The 13,746-nt window shown below is 45.6% G+C and overlaps 1 protein-coding gene across 1 annotated transcript in view; it reads right to left on the bottom strand.

Moving 5' to 3' along the window:
* The window catches only part of LRRC63 (leucine rich repeat containing 63), a gene marked incomplete at both ends in the record, with an annotated part of 126,885 nt that overhangs the window by 50,235 nt on the left and 62,904 nt on the right, over positions 1-13,746 (bottom strand). The gene's annotated exons all lie outside the window — the stretch shown is intronic.

Genomic DNA, 13,746 nt, shown 5'->3' with positions numbered 1-13,746 from the left:
GTTGTTCATAATATTTTCTTACAATTGTTTATATTTCTGTGATATCAGTTGTCACTTTCTTTATTTCTGATTTTATTTATTTGTATAATTTCTCTTTTTTTCTTGATGAGTCTGGTTAAAAGATTATCAATCTTGTTTATCTTTTCAAAGAAGATCTCTTGGCTTCATTGAATTTTTGTATTGCTTTTTCCAGACTCATTTATTTCTGCTCTTATATTTAACTAGAGGCCTGGTGCACAAAAATTTGTGCACTCGGGGGGGAGGGGGCCCCTCAGCCCAGCCTATGCCCTCTCGCAGTCTGGGACCCCTCGGGGGATGGCCACCTGGTGGCTTAGGCCCGCTCCCTGGGGGATTGGGCCTAAGCTGGCAGTCAGACATCCCTCTGGCAGCCCAGGAGCCCTCAGGGGATGTCCACTTGCCAACAGGAGCAGGCCTAAGCTGCAGTTGGACATCCTTAATGCTGCTGAGGAGGCAAGAGAGGCTCCCACCACCACCGCTGTACTGGCAGCCGTCAGCCTAGCTTGTGGCTGAGCAGAGCTCCCTCTGTGGGAGCACACTGACCACCAGGGGGCAGCTCCTGCATTGAGCATCTGCCCCTGGTGGTCAGTGTGTGTCATAGTGACCAGTCATTCCCAGTCGTTCTGCTGTTAGGGTCAATTTGCATATTAACCTTTTATTATATAGGAGTGTCTGGCTAGCCTGAGTGAGGTGCTGATGGCTATTTACAGGCTGGCCACAACACCTTCAGTGTGGGGGTCCCCACTAGGGTGCCTGGCCAGCCTGGGTGAGTGGTTGAGGGCAGTTTTCAGGCTGGCCACACCCCCTTCAGGGTGGCGAGGTCCGCTGGGGTACCTGGCCAGTTTGAGTGAGTGACTTATGGCAGTTTGCAGGCTTGCCAAGCCCCCCAGCAGGAACCCTCACCCCATGAGGCTGTGGCCAGCCTGAGTGAGTGGCTGATGGCTGTTTGCAGGCTGACCACAGCCCCTTCAGTGTGGGGGTCCCCATTGGGGTGCCTGGCAATCCTGGGTGAGGGGTTGAGGGCCATTTGCAGGCTGGCCACAGCCCCTTCAGTGTGTGGGTCCCCACTGGGGTGCCTGGTCAGTCTGGGTGAGGGGCTGAGGGCTGTTTTTAGGCTGGCCAAGCCCCCCAGCAGGGACCCTCACCCCATGAGGGTGTGGCCAGCCTAGGTGAGGGGCTGATGGCTGTTTGCAGGCTGGCCACGGCCCCCAGCCACCCAAGCTCCCAATGGAGGCTGGCTGAAAGCAGGTATCTGGGGTTTATTTGTCTTTTATAATTGAAACTTTATTGCCATGAGCAGAGGCCACAGCTGGCTCAGGGCAGGCAGGAAGCTTGGCATCCTCCATCGCCCAGGCAACCAAGCCTCCTGCTTGCTCTAGCTCTGTGGCTGCTGGCCGCCATCTTGGTTGGGTTAATTTGCATATAGTTGCTCTGATTGGCTGGTGGGTGTGGCTTGGGGGTGTAGTGAAGGAATCGTCAATTAGCATCTTTGTCTTTTATTAGTGTAGATACTTCCATTTTTCTACTCATTTTGGGCTGTTTGTTCTTTTTCAAGTAACTTTAATTATAAAGTTAGATTCTTTGATATCTTTTTGTTTCTTGAGATAGGCTTGTAATATTATGAATTTCCTCCTCAGACTGCTCTTGCTGTGTCTTATAGTTTGGGGTTGTTTTCTCATTTTCATTTGTTTCACAGCATCTTTTGATTTCTTTCTTGATCTCATGTTAACCCATTCACTGTTTAGTAACATGTTGTTTAGCCTCCATGTCTTCATGTTTTGTTTTTTTTATTTCCAGTTTTTTTTTCTTGTGATTGATTTCTAGTTTCGTACCATTATGGTCAGAGAAAATGCTTGACATAATTTCAGTCCCTTATATTTATTGAGAGTTGTTTTGTGTTCTAACACATGGTCTATTCTATATATACTTTTTATTGATTCCAGAGAGGAAGAGAGAGGGAGAGAGAAAGAGAAACATGAATGATGAGAAAGAATCATTGATAGGCTGGCCCCTGGGGATTGAGACCACAACCCAGGCATGTACCCTTGATTGTATTCAAACCTAGGACCCTTCAGTCCACAGGCCAATGCTCTGTCCACTGAGTCAAACCAGCTAGGGTACATGTGGTCTATTCTAGAAAACAGTTCATGTACACTTGAAAATAATGTATATTCTGCTGTTTTGGGATGAAATGTTCTGAAGATATGAATTAAGTCCATCTGATCTATTTAAGGTTGCTTTTTCTTGTTGATATTCTATCTAAAACATCTATCCACTGATGTCAATAGGGTGTTAAGAGCCCTTACCATGACTGTATTACTGTTAATCTCTCTGTTGATGTCCACTTAGATTTGCTTTATATATTTAGGTGTTTTTATGTTGGGTGCATATATATTTACAAGGTTTATGTCCTCTTGTTGGATTGTTCCCTTTATCATTATGTAGTGTCCTTCTTTGTCTCTTAATATAGCCTTTGTTTTAAAGCCTATTTTGTCAGATATAAGTATTCCTACCCCACCTTATTAAAAATAGTTTTTTGCATGAAATATATTTTTCTATTGTTTTACTTTTAGACTGTGCATCTTTTGTTCTGAGGTGGGTCTCTTGTAGAGAGCATGTATTTCGGTCTTGTTTTTTTATATACATTCAGCTATGCAATGTCTTTTGATTGGAGCATTTATGCCATTTACATTAAAAGTGATGCCTAGCTGGTGTGGCTCAATTGGTTGAGCATTGTCCCACACACCAAGAGATCATCGGTTCTATTCCCTGTCAGGGCACATGCCTAGTTGTGGACTCGATCCCCAGTAGGTGGAGTGTAGAAGGCAGCTGATAAATGTTTCTCTCACATCAGTGTTCCTATCTCTCTTTCCCTTTCTTTCTCTCTAACATCAATAAAAACATATTTTAAAAATGTATATATATAAAAGTTTAAAGAGTGATTTTTGATAGGTACTTATTTTTGCCATTTTATTCTTTCAACTATGTTCCTGTTTTCTTTTTCTTCTTCATTTCTTGTAATACCAGTTTGGTGGTAACAAATTCCTTTAACTTTTTCTTGTCCGGAAAGCTCTTTATTTTTCCCTCAATTTTAAATGATAGTCTTGCTGTGTCAACTCATCTTGGTGGTATGTCCTTGCTTTCTTACACTTTGAATATTTTATGCCAATTCCTTCTGGCCTGAAATATTTCCATTGAGTAGTCAGCTGTCAGTCTTATGTAAGCTCCTCTGTAAGTAACTGTCTTTCTCTTGCTGCTTTTAAGATTTTGTCTTGTTTTTAACTTTTGCCATTTTAATTATGATGTGTGTTGGTGTAGACCTCATTGGATTTATCTTGTTTGATACTCTTTTCACTTTATGGATTTGTGTGTCTTTTTCCTTCACCGGGTCAGGGAAGTTTTTGTTCATTATTTCTTAAAATAGGTTCTCTATCCCTTGCTCCCTGTCTTTTCCTTCTTGTACCCCTATGATGTGGATGTTGTCATGATTCATGTTGTCCCAAAGGTCCTAGAGACAATCCTCATTTTTTAAAATTCTTTTTTCTTGTTGTTGCTCTGATTGGGTGTTTTTTCTTACAGTGTCCTTCAAATAGCTGATTTGATTTTATGTTCATTCAACCTACTGCTTATTTCTTCTAATGTATTCTTAATTTCAGATATTGTATTCTTCATTTATGACCGGTTCTTTTTTATGGTTTCTATGTCCTTTTTTATGCTGTTGTAGTTCTCACTAAGTTCCTTGAGCATCCTTATAACCATTGTTTTGGACTCTATATCTGATTAATTGCTTGCCTCTATTTCATTTTGCTCTTTTTGTGAAGATTTTTCCTGTTCCTTAATATGGGGCATATTTTATTGTCTCCCCATTTTTGCTGCCACCTTGTCTTTGTTCCTCTGTATTAGGTAGATCTGCTGTGATTTCCAGTCCTAGTAGGGTGGTCTTACATAGTAAATGTCCTGTGGAACCCAGTGGCATAGTCTCCTTGATCACCTGAGCTGGGTGCTATAGGTATGTCCCTTATATAGGTTATGTGGACCCTCCTACTGTAATTGAGTCTTGATTGCTATTGGCTCATTCATGTGTGGATTCAACACTCAGGCTGACTGACTGTGAGGATCAACCTTGAGCATATTGTTTGAGCTGCTGTGCAGGTATTGACCACATGTAGTGGCATTTGCTTCAGCAAGGTCTGATCCCAGCCCAGGTCTCCCTTTGTATATGGCCCTTGTGAAGATAAATGGATCCTGCTCTGATGTTATCTGTTGCTAGCCTGTGGGTGTTTTGGTTTTGGAGCATCTTGGGAGGGACTCTGGTGCACATCAATGCCAGACACTGCCTGTGACTATCCCTGGGTAACCTGTTTAAAGCTACAACGCAATTCACAATGTGGCTGTCTTTTCTGGACCTGAGTGTGCATGAAGAGAATCAAGCTGCGCATCAAGGCCAGCATTTACCAGAACTAGGCCCAGGGAAAGGTCAGAAAAAGTCTCAAGACACCCTGAGATCCACCTCCACCTGCCTTTGCCTGTTGGCTGCCTGTTAGGTTTAGTCTGAAAGAACTTCTGGTAGTACTCAAGTTGCATTATGTAGGTTCTCAACGAGACAAAAAGTAGGGCAAATCATGTTCACCAGATTAATACAAGTTCAATATTGGTACCAAGCTGTGTCTGAGGCCGCTCAGCAAATGTCTCCAGGTATAACATATCTAGTTGCATCCACTGGGTGTTCACACATTTTTTTGATGGGGAAATGTTTCAGGGAGTTGTCAGGGCGAGGTTAGCAGAGTTTATCAGGCCCAAGATTTGGCTGTGAAGGAAGAGCTCTGCCACAGTTGAGTGTGTGAGGAAAAAGTGGTCCCTGACCTAGAGCTACAAGACTCAGTTTGCCCTGGATTCACCCCAGAGTCCAATCTCAGCAGGGTGGGGCTTTCAAGAGTGAGGAGGATGGGGCTAGTGGATCTCTGGTGTGGGGGAGGTGCTGGTCAGGCTTGCGGGAAGGTGAGGAGAGTGGCCCCTGTCCCAGAGCCACACCAATCTGTCCATCCCAGAACCTGCCCAGACCTCAGCAGTGTGGAGCCATCAGGAGTCAGGAGGGTAGGGCTACCAGGAGCCCATCAATTGGGGCTAGCGGATCTCCCACAAAGGGGAGATGTCAGTCAAATTCATGGGAAAGTGAGAGGAATTGCTTCTACTCCAAAGCCACACAACTCAGTCACTGACACCCCTTCAGGCTGCCCAGACCTCTATATTCAGCCAAAGCAGCTGACTCTTCAACAGGGTGCAAGTTCTTTTAGGGTGAGGTGGCAGGGGGACCAGAGGATGCAGCTATTGCATTCCTCTGAGCTGATGCCACTTGTAGGGGTATGGTCCATCTAAGAAAGATGATATCTGTAGTGTGGAAGAGGAACTCAGCTCAGGGATCATTGTGGCTGTCTGTTTAGCTCTCTCCCCAGAGCCACAAACCTGTCTCTCATCACACAACTCTAGTCTGTTCTTCCCTTTCTTTGGAGTCCAAGGTGAGTGGCTGCAAATTAGAGTTTGTGCATTGGCCCTTTAAGAGGGTGCCTGTGTTTCTAGGACTATCACCTCTCCCTGGTGGACAGAATCCCAGATGATTTTCACAGACAGATGTTATGTGGGTGCCACTTTCTTGCTCTGGTGCTCTGGGCTGGGAAGTCTGGGTTAGGTTCAAGACCCCATGCTTCTCAGGGGTAACCCATGCAACTGAGATATCCCTCCGAATATCTACTGCTGCTCATGGGAGCAGAGTAAGTCCTTTTTGTATCTCCACCCTTCCTACTAGTCTCCATGTGGTTTCTTCTATAAATCCTTGGTTATAAGAATTCTGTTCAGCTACTCTTCAGTTGGTTATTCACATCAATTTTTCTATACTTTAGTTGTAATTTTTTTTTTGGTCCTGTGAGGAGGTGAGGGTACTTTCCACCTACTCTACTGCCATCTTGGATACATTCTGGCATCTTTCTTATTGATCTCTTCATTTATAGCCCTTAGGATGTTTTGTATCTATGTATTTATTGTGATGTTTGTTAGAAATTCTTGTGTCTTTTCCTGGATTCTAAATTCCATAAGAGAAAGAATAATGCTCCTTTCATTTATCAACTTAAACCCAAATCTTAGCACAGAGCTTAGTATTACATAAACTACAGGCCCAGTGCACAAAATTCATGCACTTGGGGAAAGGGGGGTCCCTCAGCCCAGCATGCACCCTCTCACAGTCCAGAAGCCCTTGGGGGATGTCCGACTGATGGATGAGCATTGCCGTGGAGGTGGGAGAGGCTCCCGCCACTGTAGCTGTGCTCGCCATCCGTGAGTCAGGCTTCTGGCTCAGCGGCACTCCCCCATGGGAGTGCAATGACCACCAGGGTGCAGCTCCTGTGTTGAACATCTGCCCCCTGGTGGTCAGTGCACATCATAGCGACTGGTCGTTCAGCCATTTAGTCAATTTGCATATTAGCCTTTTATTATATAGGATGGTCTTTGGTTGATTACCTCACAATCACCCACCCATGATCAGGGCCAGGAAGGGATGCGGGAAGTTGGACAGCTGGGGAGGGACCAAAGGAGGGCTCCAGGGCATGTCCAGCCTGTCTCGCTCAGTCCTGATCAGCCTCACCCCAGAAGCAAGCTAACCTATGAGTTGGAGCGTCTGCCCCCTGGTGGTCAGTGCACATCAGCGGCGCTCTCCCATGGGAGCACAATGACCATCAAGGTGCAGCTCCTGCGTTGAACATCTGCCTTAGCAGCCTTAGCATATCATTAGCATATTACACTTTGATTGGTTGAACAGATGACTGGACGACCAGACACTTAGCATATTAGGCTTTTATTATATAGGATACTTAATAGATATATATTTACATGCTTGAATTATTTCACTCTAACTAAAAATCTTAGAGTAACCTTGATTGTTTTTTTTACTTTGATGCCTCCATTCCCTATACCATCTATGTTTAATTATTAACAGATCTTGCTAATTTTACCTGTTTGTTAACAATTTGTTCCTTTTTTTCTATGTGATCATTGCCCTAGATATGCTTTGCAGCTCTTGCCTGAACTACTGTGATAGCCCCCATTCTTTGCCTTCTATTTTATCACTTCACATGCATCCTCCACACTGCCACGACCATGAGCTACAATGCAGATCTGAATCCACCACTCCTCTTTGGGAAACCCTTCAACAAATACTTTGCCTTTGTTCACAAGGCCCACAGACAATCTGGTCTCTGCCTACTTCACCACTCTAATTTCTTACCACTTGGCCTTGCTTTCTAAGCTTCCCAAACAGCAAACTGCTTGCAATTCCTACTCCATATTGTATATGCTGTTTCACATCTCATTTTTTTCTATATATGTTGTCACTTTTATTTAAGGAAATATCTACCCCACTAGTGGCCCGGTGCATGAAATTTGTGCACAGGGGAGGGGGTGTTCCTCAGCCTGGCCTGCAACCTCTCCAATCTGGAACCCCTCAAACGATGTCCTACTGCCGGTTTACAGGGATCGGGCCTAAACCGGCAGTCGGACATCCCTCTCGCAATCTGGGACTGCTGGCTCCTAACCGCTCACCTGCCTGCCTGCCTGCCTGCCTGATTGCCCCCAACTGCCCCCTGCCACCGGCCTGCTTGTCCTCAAATGCTCCCCCCTGCCGCCTGCCTGATCACCCCCAACTGCCCCCCTGCTGGCCTGCTCACTCCAAACTGCCCCCCCCACTGTCCTGATCACCTCCAACTGACCCCCACTGATGGCCTGCTTGCCCCCAACTGGCCCCCCTGCTGGTCTGCTTACCCCCAATGGCCCCGCCCCCCACCAGCCTGATCACCCACAACTGCCCTCCCCTCTTGGCCTCTAACTGCCTCTACCTTGGCCCCGCCACCATGGCTTTGTCCAGAAGAATGTCTGGAAGGTCTCGTGAAGGTCTCCCAGTCTAATTAGCATATTACTCTTTTATTAGTATAGAGGCCTGGTGCACAGGTGGGGGCCGGCTGGTTTGCCCTGAAGGGTGTCCTGGATCAGGGTGGGGGTTCCCTTGGGGTGTGGGGCAGCCTGGGTGAGGGGCCTGTGGTGGTTTGCAGGCTGACCATGCCCCCATGGGGTGAGGGTCCCTGCTAGGGGGGCATGGCCAGCATGGGTGAGGGGCTGAGGGCTGTTTTCAAGCTGGCCACACCCCCTTCAGGGTGGGGGTACTTGCTGGGGTGCCTGGCCAGCCTGGGTGAGGGGCTTATGGCTGTTTTCAGGCTTGCCAAGCCCCCCAGCAGGTACCCTCACCCCATGAGGGTGTGGCCAGCCTGGGTGAGGGGCTGAGGGCCGTTTGCAGGCAGGCCACACCCCGTTCAGGGTAGGGGTCTTCACTGGGGTGCCTGGCCAGCCTGTGTGAGGGACTAAGGGCTGTTTGTAGGCTGGCCAAGACCCCAGCGGGGACCCTCACCCCATGAGGGTGTGTCCATCCTGGGTGAGGGGCTGATGGAAGTTTTTAGGCTGGCCATGGCTTCTGCAGGCTGGAAGCATTAATCTGGGATTTTATTTATCTTCTATAGTTGAAACTTTGTAGCCTTGAGCAGAGCCCACAGCCAGCCAGGGCAGGCAGGAAGCTTGGCTTCCTCCATCACCAGGGGCAACACAAGCCTCCTGTTTGCTCCAGCTCTGTGGCCACTACCATCTTGGTTAGGTTTATTTGCATACTCACTCCTGATTGGCTTGTGGGTGTGGCTTGTTAGTGTAGTGGAGGTACGGTCAATTTGCATGTTTCTCTTTTATTAGATAAGATAATCACCTCTTGCTCCTTCTCACTATTAATGCGGCTCATTCACACTCAGTTACATTTGGATCAAATGTCATCTCTTCCAGGGAATCAACTCTGACTCTCCAGATTGAGTTACATGTCACTGTTTGGAATTTTACATAGTGCATCTCCATTATTTTACTTTCTGTAATTGTGTGAAATTGTCTGCCTTCCTCTTAGGTGGTGATCAACTAGGGAGCACACAATAGATACTTCATAAACATTTACTGGATTAATTACAAAAATAAAAACATAATATTTAAAATATATCAGTGCTATTGCTTGTAACAGTAATGAGATCCAACTACATAATTGGTTCAGTGCATTTAACTCAATTTTATCCAGTTACAACGCCCTTTGTCCTGCCATTCTATGTTGGATCTTCTTTACTGGAAAGCTAGAGTTCTGACAATAACCTTTAAATATAAAGAATTCAGCACCTCATCCCGCACTGTATAAGTTTCCTCTGTGTGAGTTTACATTTAACAGCTCTGCAAATGAACATTTTTACCTATGTCAGAGCTTACTCTAAGTCTTCTCTGAGGTTCAATAAAGTTAATCCCCATAACAATTATAATTATATTATTATTCCCATAATTCCAATTATGTTTTTTATACTTGCCTTCAATATGCTGTCAATCATCCCTTGATATGCATACATATCCAATGGCATTTAATAAAATTGTACTGCTTTATTTTCAAAACACTAATAGTTTTGAAAAATAGCTCCTTAAAACTTTTTTTTAGTAATGTTTTTTCAATTATAGTTGGCATAAAATGTTGTATTAGTTTCAGGTGTACAACACAGTGATTGAACATTATTCAATAATGTTCAACTTACTAAGTGACCACCCTGATAAATCTAGTACCTGACACTATTCATAGTTATTACAATACTAGAGGCCTGGTGCATAAAATTCATGCACTCAGTGGGGGGAGGTTATCCCTCAGCCTGATCTGCACCCTCTCGGCACCCTCTCGCAGTCTGGGAGCCCTGCGATTGATTGCCCCACAGAGGGAGGCCCCACCCACCCGCCGGTAGGTGGCCTGGGCCTCTTTCTTTGGGGTGATCATGGGGTGGTGGCGGGGCCCGCCGACCAACCACATCACACCTGCCTTGGCTGGCCTGGCGTCAGTGCATATTGTAGCATGGTCATCCGGGTGGTCTTTCTGCTCTTCAGCCATTCAGTTGAAATGCTTATTACGCTTTTATTATTATAGACTAAGGCCCGGTGCATGAAATTCGTGCACTGGGGGGTGGGGCTCCCTCAGCCCAGCCTGCCCCTCTCAGAGTCTGGGAGCCCTCAGTGGATGTCCTACTGATGGCCACAGTTTGGCAGCAGAGGATCGGAGCAGGTGTCCTGTGTGTGTGTGTGTGTGTGTGTGTGTGTGTGTGTGTGTCTGCTGGGGGCCTGCCTCCAGCCACACCATGCAGGCTTGGAGCAGGCACCCCTCTGTGTTGATCTCTCAGGCTCCTGGCCTCCACTGTGTGTTGTTCTTTCCCTTGAGCTGTGGCCAGGGTGGGGTGCTGCCTGCAGGCCGCACTTTCCTGCTCTCAGATCGCCATGGTGACCCAGGAGCAGGCCCACCTTGGGGCTGCCTTCAGGCTGCACTTTCCTGCTCTGGGATCTCCACAGTGACCCAGGAGCAGGCCTTTCTAGGTGCTGCCTGCAGGCCGCACTTTCCTGCTCTCAGATTGCCATGGGGTCCCAGCTGGCAGCGGGGCTTAGGCAGCACACGGGGGTCTCGGCTGGGGGCAGGGTTTAGGTGGTGCTAAGCCCCGCTGCCCAGGGCTACACACAGGGCCCAGATGGCAGCTTGCAGACCCTGCCTGCAGTATGCAAATTAGCCGCCATCTTTCTTGGCAGTTAATTTGCATATTGTGCTGATTAGCCAATATGAGGCATAGCAAAGGTACAGTCAATTACCATCTTTGGCTATTATTAGATAGGATTATTGACTATATTCCTTATGCTGTATGTGCATCCTTAGAACTATTCTGTAACTACTAATTTGTACTTCTTAATCACTTCATCTTTTTCTTTCAAAAATGTTTTTATTAATTTTTAGAGAGAGAGAAAGGGAGAGAAATAGACAGATAGAAACATCACTGAGAGAGAAACATCATTGATTGGCTGCCTCCTGCATGCCCCCTACTGGGGATGAAGACCACAACCCGGGCATATGCCCTGACAGGAATCAACCCAGTTTCTTCTTTGTTCCTGGGCCAGGCTCTTTATCTTTTTCGCTCATTCCCCCAGCTCCCTGACATCTTTCACTCAGTCCCTCAACCACCTTTTCTCTGGCAACCACCAGGTTTTTTTCTGTGTCTATGAATCTGTTTCAATGTTGTTTCTTTATGTTGTTCTTTAGATTGCACATATCAGTGAAATCATATGGTATTTGTATTTTTCTGACTGACTTATTTTACTAAGTATAATACCCTCTAGGTATTCGGTTGAATCTTACCATGCTGTCGCAAATGGTAAGATTTCATTTTTTTATGGCTGAGTAATATTCCATTGTATATGAATATTATCCACTTGTCTATTGATGGACACTTGGGTTGCTTCCGTAGCTTGACTATCTATACTAATATAAGGGTAATATGCTAATTAGACCAGACATATTCCAGACGTTAATCCTGACATGGCCAGGGGTGTCGCCAGCCTGCAAATGGCCATCAGCCCCTTGCCCAGGTACGCCCCACCCCCAGCAGGGACCCACACCCCAATGGGGGCATAGCCAGCCTGCAAACGGACATCAGCCCCTCATCCAGGCTGGCCATGGCCCCCAGCAGAGACCCCCACCCAAATGGGGGCATGGCCAGCCTGCAAACGACCCTCAGCTCTTCACCCTGATCAGGGGCGTGGGCAGTTGCAAACCCCCCAGCCTCTCACCCAGGCCAGCAATGCCCCCAGCAGGAACCCCCACCCTGATGGGGGTGGGGTCGGCCTGCAAACCCCTGGGGGCCCCTCGCCCAGGCTGGCTCTGGCCCCCAGTGGGGACCCCCACACCTCAATTGGGGGTGTGGCTGGCCTGTAAACTGCCCTAGGCCCCTTGCTCAGGCTGGCACTGCCCCCCAGTGGGGACCCCCACTCTGATCCAGGACCCCCTTCAGGGCAGATCCGCCAGCGCCCACCCATGCACCAGGCCTCTATCTATACTAATAAAAGGGTAATATGCTAATTAGACCAGACATCCTTCAGGACAAAGCTGGGGACAAGGCAGAGGCAGTTAGGGGTGATCAGGCTGGCAGGCAAGAGCAGTTAGGGGGAATCAGGCCAGCAAGAGAGAGCAGTTAGGGGGATCAGGCTGGTAGGAGAGAGCAGTTAAGGGGATCAGACTAGCAGGGGAGAGCAGTTAGGGATCAGGTCCGCAGGCAGGCAAGCAATTAGGAGCCAGCGGTCCTGGGTTGCGAGAGTGATCCCGGATTGGAGAGGGTTCAGGCAGGGCTGAGGGACACCCCTGCCCCCCTGCACGAATTTTGTACACCGGGCCTTTAGTTGTAAATAACACTGCAATGAACATAGGGGTGAATATATCCTTTCAAATTAGTATTTTGGATTTCTTCAGATAAATCCCCAGAAGTAGAATCACTGGGTCACAAGGCAGATCCATTTTTAATTTCTTTGAGGAAACCTCATACTGTTTTCCATAGTGGCTGTACCAATCTGCATTCCCACAACAGTGAACAAGGGTTCCCTTTTCTCTACATCCTTGCCAACACTTGTCATTTGTGTATTTATTGATGACAGTCATTCTGACAGGTGTGAGGGCTTCCTAAAACTTTTGTTTATAACCAATAATTCAAACTAGTTTGCTTAATCTCTAAACAATGTACAATGTTGACCATGTAGTTATGATAAACTTTTAATTGTTTTAGGTATTTTTACATTTTGTTTAAATAAGTAATGGTTATTTAAAGTATGTAATTGTTATTATAGATTATACAGTATTCATTTGTTTAGATGCATATATGTACATATGTGTGTATACATAGTTGTGTGTATCTATATGTGTGTATATAAATAAATATACATAGATAAATAATTATAGATATGTGTATACATAGATTTCTAAATACATATATTACTAAGCTCTGTATACTGCGAGTGTCTATAAACAGTGTCATCTCAATAGCAATGGAGACATTCAATACTTAGATATTGGTTTTTAAAGATCATTCTGCAATAAAAGGAAAATAGGGCCTGGACAGTGTGGCTCAGTTGATTGGAGCGTCATCCCATGTGCCAAAGGTTGCAGGTTCGATTCCTGGACAGGGCACACCCCCAGATTGTGGGTTCAATCCCCACTCAAGGTGCATGTGGGAGGCAACAAATTGATGTTTCTTTCTGTCCCTCTCTCTAAAACAATCAAAACATACCCTTGCATGAGGATTAATAAAAACAAAAACAGGGTTTTCTTAGAGAAATGGCTAATTCTAATATAAAGGCAGGGAAAATACAATTTATGTTACTGTGGAAAAATATAGGTGAGTCAAACAGAAATAAAATTCCCATATGCAATTTTCTTACTGCCTTAGTGTTTTTATAATGTGTGAGTTTTACATTTTTATACAGAAATAGTATATTATTTTACATACCTCTTTATTTTTTTAAATGACTAAATAGTTTTAAGGTTTATGAATGTAGAATTTGTTGGATTGTTAATTACAAACTGCTAGATGAAAAACTTTATAAATGAATTTTGATGCACTTCCTTAATTACTGTAAGAATCTTCTTTTGAGAAATACTGTTCAACTATTTCAGAGTCCCCATCCCTTTGTCCTTAACTTATATTCTATTTAAGCATTTACTGGAAGTGGTATCTTGTTTTGGCATTTGGTAAAGGTTTTTATTTAAAAATTTTATTAGTAATTAAATAATTACCAGTTCATACGTGGGGAAAAGCCATCTCTTTTAAA

Source organism: Myotis nattereri, assembly GCF_964212035.1.
Source record: "Myotis nattereri genome assembly, chromosome: 2".
Classification (NCBI taxonomy): Eukaryota; Metazoa; Chordata; class Mammalia; order Chiroptera; family Vespertilionidae; genus Myotis; species Myotis nattereri.
The sequence above is the reverse complement of the archived record's forward strand: the minus strand, read 5'-3'. Positions and strand labels throughout refer to the sequence as shown.